The 8,647-nt window shown below is 40.7% G+C and overlaps 1 pseudogene; it reads right to left on the bottom strand.

The window, feature by feature from the left end:
- Positions 1-352: 352 nt before the first annotated feature.
- LOC144380203 (elongation factor 1-alpha 1 pseudogene) lies at positions 353-5,063 on the bottom strand (annotated as a pseudogene).
- Between the last annotated feature and the right edge of the window lie 3,584 nt (positions 5,064-8,647).

The raw sequence follows: 8,647 nt of genomic DNA, 5'->3' as shown, positions 1-8,647 counted from the left end.
GCAGCTCCCCAGGACAGCTCTTTCCTGAGGACTAAGCGTTTGCATTTCATGGCTGCACTATCTTGGATTCAAGATGGATTTCAAATGAGACATGAGGGTCGGTGTTGATGGTCACTTGAACTCAGCATGTTTGTCCTCAGGGCATTCCATGCTATGGGCCAGCCATCTACCACAGTGGGCATGGGAAACAGAGAGCACTTGTCTCTGAGAGACAAGATGGGGCAGGGGAAGGGGGAGGCAGGATCAGACACTTCATGAGCAGAGCAGAGACAGATCCATGTAGTCCCAGAGAAACCAAAAATGTCACATCTAGTTCCTCAGGAGCCCCAGGAGCACATCCTGTCCCTGGATTCTAGGATATAGTCTGGAGTCCTGCAATAAATCCCTGTTTTTGCCTTTCCACTGCAATAATTATGGAATGATGGTCAGTGAGATAGGCAAAAATATAAACTATAAAAAGGGAGTTATAGACAGCATTCAAAGAACCCTAATCTTACAGCAAAGAGATTGGCTGCAGTCTGCTGTGTGTATGTATGGGCATGAGCCTGGATGTATATACAGGTATGCCTACTCAAATCAGGTGATAAGAAGTTGAAAGAAGCTTCAATAAAAATAGGTTAAAGGAGAAACTTGAAAGCCACCCAGAAAACACATGAGCCCCTGTTAGGAAACTAGATTCCAGGTGAAAGGTGTGGACACAGAGCTCCCTCTTGACAGGGCAGACAGATTCCAACTCTAATATTCCAACTGGTCTTCACAACTGCTCAGGTAGAATCATTTTGGACATACCAAGCACCCACATCCAGGTGCCATCTTCACTTCCCTACCAAGAACTTGAATCTGTAACTACTTTAAAATCTTTCACTACTAGACTCAGTTAGCCTATGAGAGTAAATCACCTCCTCTTGGTTGGGTAAGTGACTTTGCAACCCTAGGAAAATGTGCAGATCACTATTGATGGTGAGCTGAATCAAAATCAGAATATGGCTACATTTTGTCAATTTTAACATCTTGGAATTTGGAATGCATTCTGCAATCAATGGCATCAAACAATTATGAATGGTGGTATCATTAAAATAATGTTATATCTTATAATTGAAGGCATCTTAGAGCCCATGAAATATGGCATTCCTTTCATGGTAACTTCAGCACCAAGTGTTGAATCATCATTCTAATCTGTGTGTTATTTAAAGAACTTGAAACAGGGGTGCCTCGGTGGCTCAGTTGGTTGAGCATCCAACTCGATTTCAGCTCAGGTCATGATCTCAGGGTTGTGAGATCGAGCCCTGCATCGGGCTCCATGCTGGGTGTGGAGCCTGCTTAAGATTCCCTCTCTCCCTCTACCCCCGCCTCTAAAAAAATAAATAAAAATAGAGAACTTGAAACATTAAAGAAAATCTAACATGTTAGAGAACCTGGCATATTGGACTTGCAGTTTCAATTGGAAATGTTTAAGAAGATATAATCAATTACGTTTGTAGGAAGTCTTTGAATGTTGTCTTATTAGGGTACAGTCTAACCCCAAAGTACAACCACTCAAAGATGAAAGAAGTCAGGAGTGAGTGGTTCAGAGCTGCGGGCCAAGCAGCTTCGCTGTGTGAGGTCTTCCAGGGAATGGGTTCCTACTCTCCTTTGGCTCTGCCATGGCCTGTGTTATCTTCATCAGCATGGTTGATATTGGCTCACCACCACATCCAAAGGAAGTGGGAAAGAAGTGGGTCCACTGCAAGTGTCTTAAAGGTGATGATCTGGTTGTAGCATACATCATATCTACTCACATCCCACTGGCCCTAACTTAGTCACGTGGTCACAGATGGCTGCAAAATGTAATCTATTGTTGGGCAGACATATGTCCAGCTGAAACACAGGGGTTTTAACTAAAGGCAAAGAAGGGAGAATTAACACTAGAAAACATTTGGTAGTCATCCACCATGTATCTTAAGAAATCTCATTCACTAGGTTTATGAAATTTTAATAATTACTGAAAGGCTTAGAAAGATTTCACTTGTCAGTTTTAGTTTGCCACATTGGATGTTTGAAGTATTTTAGAGAAACATATATTTTAATTTTAAATGTACTTAAAGTGTTTTAGCGAATTAAATAATAAGTTCCTAAATAGAGCTAATTACTTAGGAGGACTTACTACTTAAACTTTGTCAATTTGATGTTAATCAGACAAAAAATGAAAGTGATTAATATTATTTTTACATAAAAATTACTAGATATAAATAAGGGTAAGATTTGTGAATTAAACATAAAGGCTTTGGAAGAACCCGGGTTTTTAAATATTGCAACTTTTCAGATTGGCCTCTTTTACTTAGGAATATGCATTTAAATTTCCTTCATGTCTATTCATGCCTTGATAGCTCATTTCTTTTCATTGCTGTATAATATTCCAGTTTTTGGATATACTATGGTTTCTTTATCTATTCCCTGCTGAAGAACATCTTGATTGCTTCCACGTTTTGGCAATTATGAATAAAGCTGTTATTAACATCCACGTGCTGGGTAAATACCAAGGAGCATGATTGCTGGGTCATATGGTAAGAGTATGTTTAGTTTTATAAGAAATTGCCAAACTGTCTTTCAAAGTGGCTGTACCATTTTGCATTCCCATCAGTGTTAAATGAGAGTTCCTGCTGCTCCACATCCTCACCAACATTTGGTGTTGTCAGTGTTCTGGATTTTGAGCATTCTAATAAGTGTGGAGCAATATCTCATTATTGTTTTAATTTGCATGTCCCTGATGATGCATGATGTGGAGAATCTTTTCATATGCTCAGCCATGTATATATCTTCTTTGGTAAAGTATCTGTTAAAGTGTTTGGCCCATTTTTTTTGTATCAACAAATTTACTCAATGTTGGTAGAATACAAAATTTTACATGCAACATATTGACTTTAGTATTACAGAATTTAACCTTTTTATAAACTATTTTATGGTGTTACTCTTTGCCTATCTGTTCTAAGCTATGATGTGTTGCACCAACAGATCCCCTTTCCCCATAGCTTTTTTTTTTTTTTAAGATTTTTATTTATTTATTTGACAGAGAAAGAGTACAAGCAGGGGAAGCAGCAAGCAGAGGGAGAGGGAGAAGCAGACTCCCCGCCGAGCAGGGAGCCTGATGTGGGGCTCGACCCTAGGACCATGGGATCATGACCTGAGCCAGAGGCAGACTAAGTCACCAAGGTGTCCCCATAGCTTTTTACTATGTACTTAAACAGATGATTTATTTCCCTTAGGCAAGGTGAAAAAAACACAAAAAATTCCCACCAGGAGAAAAAATGTTAACCTAAATTCTGAGTTTCAGCATAAGATAACACCAGAAATAGGTTATGGGCGACTCTTAATCTTTTACCTGAATAGTATGATATGAGGTTACAATGTTGGCCAAAAGAAGACATAGTTTTCTCATTAAACTTTTGTTTTAATGGGTCTCAAAATTCGGTGACAGATTTTTGGTCAGGTTGTTTCCATTAAACTGTACTCATTTAAAAAAACTAATAACTTAAAACTGCCACACACACACACACACACACACACACACAATGGTCCACAAAACATTCTCCTTTCATTCTGAAGCTTTTACAATGCACTGTTATCATTAGCCAGTCTTTTACTATTAAACTTAAATGGCCAATTGACACAAACAGTTCTGATGTTCTCTCACCACTGCTTATGACTGGGGTGGCAGGTATTTGGGATAATATTTGCTTAGCCTTCTGAGCTTTCTGGGCAGACTTGGTGACCTTGCCAGCTCCAGCTGCCTTCTTGTCCACTGCTTTGATGACACCCACAGCAACTGTCTGTCTCATGTCACAAACAGCAAAACAGCCCCAAGGAGGATAGTTAGAGAAGCCCTCAAATTGCCAGGAACCATATCAATGATGGCAGCATCACCAGATTTCAAGAATGTGGGGCCATCTTCCAGCTTTTTTCCAGAACAATCAATCTCCTTCAGCTGAGCAAATTTGCAAGCAATGTGAGCTGTGTGACAATCCAGCACAGGTGCATAAACACCACTCATGTGGCCTGGATGGTTCAGGATAATAACTTGAGCCATGAAACCAGCTGCTTCCATGGGTGGGTCATTTTTGCTGTCATGAGCCACATTGCCATGCTGACCGTCTCTGACAGATATGTTCTTGACATTGAAGCCCAGATTGTCCCCAGGAAGAGCCTCGCTCAAAGCTTCATAGTGCATTTTAACACACTTGACTTCAGTTGTTAACATTGACTGGAGCAAAGGTGACCCCCATGCCAGGTTTAAGAACTCCAGTCTCCACTCAGCCCACCCATTTTGTAGATGTCCTAGAGGGGCAGACACAAGGGCTTGTCAGTTGGACAAGTTGATGGCAGAATGCCATCCAGAGCTTCAAGCAGCATGATTCCACTGGCTTTGCCATCTTTATGGTGACTTTCCATCCCTCAAACCAAGGCACATTAGCACTTGGCTCCAGTATGTTGTCACCATTCCAACCAGAAACTGGCATAAATGCTACTCTGTCAGGGTTGTAGCCTATTTTCTTAATGTAGGTGCTGACTTCCTTAATGATTTCCTGGTATCTCTTCTGGCTATAGGGTGGCTTAGTGGAATCCATTTTGTTAACATCAACAATTAGTTGTTTCACATCCAGTGTGTAAGCCAGAAGGGCATACTCATGGGCCTGCCCATTCTCGGAGATACCTGCTTCAAATTCACCAATACCAGCAGCAACAATTGGGACAGCACGGTCAGCCCAAGATGTGCCTGTAGTCACGTTTTTGATAAAGTCTTGGTGTCCTAGGGCATCAATGATGGTCATGTAATACTTGCTGGTCTCAAATTTCCTCAGGAAGGTATCAGTGGTGATACCACATTCACGTTCAACTTTCAGTTTATCTAAGACCCAGACATACTTGAAGGAGCCCTTTCCCACCTCAGCAGCCTCCTTCTTAAACTTTTTGATAGTTCTTTGGTTGATCCCACCACATTTGTAGATCAGATGACCAGTAGTGGTGGACTTGCCTGAATCTACATGTCCAATGATGATGATGTTGACATGAGTCTTTTCCTTTCCCATTTTGGTTAAGATTAGTGGTGGTTTTCACGACACCTGTGTTCTGGTGGCAAACGTGTTGTGAAAAGGTCCTTAGCCTATTTTTAAATCAGGTTGTTCTTTCATGGATTGTGCTTTTTGTGTTGTATCTACAAAGGCTACATATCGTATTTTTCTAATTATATGACATTCTGGAAAAGGCAAATTCATGGAGACACTAAAAAGACCAATGATTGACAGGGGTTAGGAAGGAGGGAAGGATGAATAAATGGAGCATAGAGGATTTTTAGGGAAGTGAAAATACTCTGTATGTTACTTGATAGTAGATACATGTCATTATACATTTGTCCAAACCCACAGAACTTACAACACCAGGAGTGAGCAATGTCCACGTAGACTATGGACTTTGGGCCATGATGTGTCAATGCAGGTTCATCAGTGGTAACAAATGTACTATGGCATGTGATGTGGAGAGTGGTGGAGGCCGTGCAAATGTGGGGGCAGGAGAGGCTTATGGGAAATCTCTGTACCTTCTCCTCACTTTTGCTGTGAACTTAAAATTGCACTAAAAAAACAAGGTATTTAAAAAACATTACAACGTTAACAACTTGAGTAGTAATTAAGACAAGTAACTGCAGGTGATCCTCTGCACATGAAAGCCTTCTTCACATATTAAAAATCTCAGGTGACATGCTTTAGAACTTTAGGATGGGTTTCAGTTATAACCAAAACAGTCTTGAGGAGGAAATAGTTTCTCCCTCAACCTCACTGTATCATGTTTCTAGTCTGAGTGTCATAGACCTCGTAGCCACATTTTTAAACTTCCTTCTGCTTATGACAACGCTCCATGTATGCATGGGTGGAGGATATACCTATTGAGATGCCTGTCTAGCCTCCCCTTTGCTGCAAAGTATTTCTCTCTACCTGTAACCCCCCAAATCTGCAGGGCTCAGAGGTAGCTCCTCGCTGTCATAATGATAAGATTTGACCTAGTCTTTAGACTTCGCTGGTTGGTCAACGTGGACCACTAACCCAACCAAGGCTAATAAATGTGCCAATTGAAGGAGAGCCTCAGACTATCTCTGGGTGGCTAGAGGGATTCTGGGTAGACCAAGAATCTAGGAATAGCCATTGTCTACTGTGCAGACTGGAGAACAGAGAAAAAGGGTCCTTTCGGAGAAAGAAGAATTAAGCTGATGGGCAGGACAGGAACAAAAGATGGAGAGCATCCTAATTTTAGTCTGTTCCAGAGGCCCAGTCAGCTACACATTGCCTTGAGTCCTGATATATAGCTGGCACACTTCTAATAATTCATCCCTTCCATATAAACAAACTAGGGTCAGTTTCTATTATTTGTAACCAAAAGAATACTATCTAATATGTGTAAAAATATATTGAACTCATCGTGTGAAGCAAACTTGTTGGTTTTGTTTTCAAAAGAAATGGCTGCTTGGTTGTCTCAGTTAGAAGAACTTTTCATTGTAGATCTGACTTCTGGGTTATAAGAATAGGGACTAGTCCAAGGCATGTGCCCTGATAAATCCATGAAGTTGAATTTACCTAAAACTCAATTCTTAATGTAACTCTAGCCTGGTAATCACTTGTAAAATACTCAATATTGAATATATACAGTCAATAAACCACTTGTGACTAGTATAACATCTCATCGTATTGGAGTGTTCTATTGGAAGATACCCAAATTGCATTATATGGTCTATGGTAGAAACTGCTAGTTCACCATCCTCTCCCAGCTGAACCTACATTTCCCAGTCCTTCTTGGAAGGAAAGACAAAGCTATAGGATTAAGTTCCAACTCATGGAAATAAGTAGAGGTGATGGGTAAAACTTCTGGAACACCTTTTAAAAGGAATGTTGCAAGACTTTTATCTTCCCTTTCCTTCCTGCTCCTGGTTCTAGAAGCAGGAATGGTCATGCGAGAGCACAAGATGGAAACCATATGTTATAAATGGATACAAATGGATAGCAACAAGCTGGAAAGAGCCTGGATCCCCAGCCCTATCTACATTTAGAACTTTCCATGTAATAAACCATCTTATTTAAGTCACTGTTGTTTTGACTTTTATTTCAGTAGCTGAACCAGAACCCTACTGTAACATTGCCTTTGCATGGAAAAACAAAAAAGAATGACTGTTTCCTACAAGAGGTATTGTAGCCATCATTCAACAAATGTTTATCAGGTCACCAAGGTCTGAATGTGAACAGCTGAGCACCCTCGGAAAAACAGTCCAGGTTGGTGAAGCAATCTAGCCCACGTGAGATGATGAGTGCCCAAAGGAACCCGGGGCATTTAGCCTAGGGAAAGAAAGGGTTAGGATAGGCCAGAGAGCTGTCTTTGGACATAGGAAGAGTTCATGTGGAAGAGAGGACAGACTTGTTCCATATGGATCCAAGGTGGCTGAACTAAGGCCAATAGGTTTATGTAGGGAACCGAAGCACTAAGATCTAAAGAGTTCTACATCAGTCCAGGTTGTTGGCTTCAAGCAATATAAACAGACTCTAAAATCTTAGGCAAAAATGAAATTTGTTGGAATAATATTTGGGGGAATCTCAGAATTGACCAGAGTCCAGAGTACTGGCCAGGAACCAAGAATACTCTGGAGGGCTGGTTAGCAGGAAGCATAACCAAAGCCATTGAGAAAGGTCTGGTGAGCACGATGAATGACCTCTAACTGTTCCTCATGTCACTGAGTCATTCACTCAGGACTCAAAATCATGAGACAGAGTCTGATGGTTGCACATGGGATCATTTTCCATTTGCTGGCTGAACACAGTAGAATAGTGGAAAATCTGTCCCTGTTGACTCTGTCATGGAAGTCAGGCACCACCTCCAAAAAGAGCCCAGATACTATGGGACAAATTTCCAGTGCTACCTCTCACGATGCTTTCAAAGTCCACAATTCTGTGACCAGTGTCTCAGGATTGGGAGGGACTTGTCCATTCAGCAAAGTTATCTCCTTTCCACATTCCTCGTATATGCTCATACACTCTTCGCCAAATGATTCCAACAATGAAAGGCTCCCTACCTTCTTGCTGTTCAAATGAAATAAAGGCCAAGGGTTTAGACTCTCTACCTGGTACTCAAGACCTTCCAACTCTGGTCCCACTTTTGTAAAGTTAAGTTCCTGTGAGTCTTCTACAGACACCTTTCCTCCTGTCAAACTTATTCACTCAATGTCACCATCCTCTGATCCCACCAAAACATCTTGTGTTTATCTTCTTTTCTGCTCCCATCTATCTAAATGTTATCCATTCCTCACATTCCAGCTCAAATCCCACAACCTACATGAAACATTCCCAAGCCATCCTAGCCCAAAGTCATGCGTCTTTGGAAATTTTTGCCTGTACTCTTCATCAGGCAGTTAATCACTCTCCTTCTATATACTTTCTATTTTTTAGAATTGATATTTAAACCCTGTTAGATGACTTAGTTTTGGACATATAAAAAACATTAAAAAATAAACATACTTATATCATCTCTGCCTATGTAGGTTATAACTTCTTAAAGACACGGACTATTTCTTATCCATCTTTGCATCTTCTGCAGAACTTAAAATTTTTTCCACATGGACATTTTTTTCCTAATTGAT

Source organism: Halichoerus grypus, chromosome 1 (assembly GCF_964656455.1).
Source record: "Halichoerus grypus chromosome 1, mHalGry1.hap1.1, whole genome shotgun sequence".
NCBI classification, from domain to species: domain Eukaryota; kingdom Metazoa; phylum Chordata; class Mammalia; order Carnivora; family Phocidae; genus Halichoerus; species Halichoerus grypus.
This window is presented reverse-complemented; position numbering and strand designations above follow the sequence as displayed.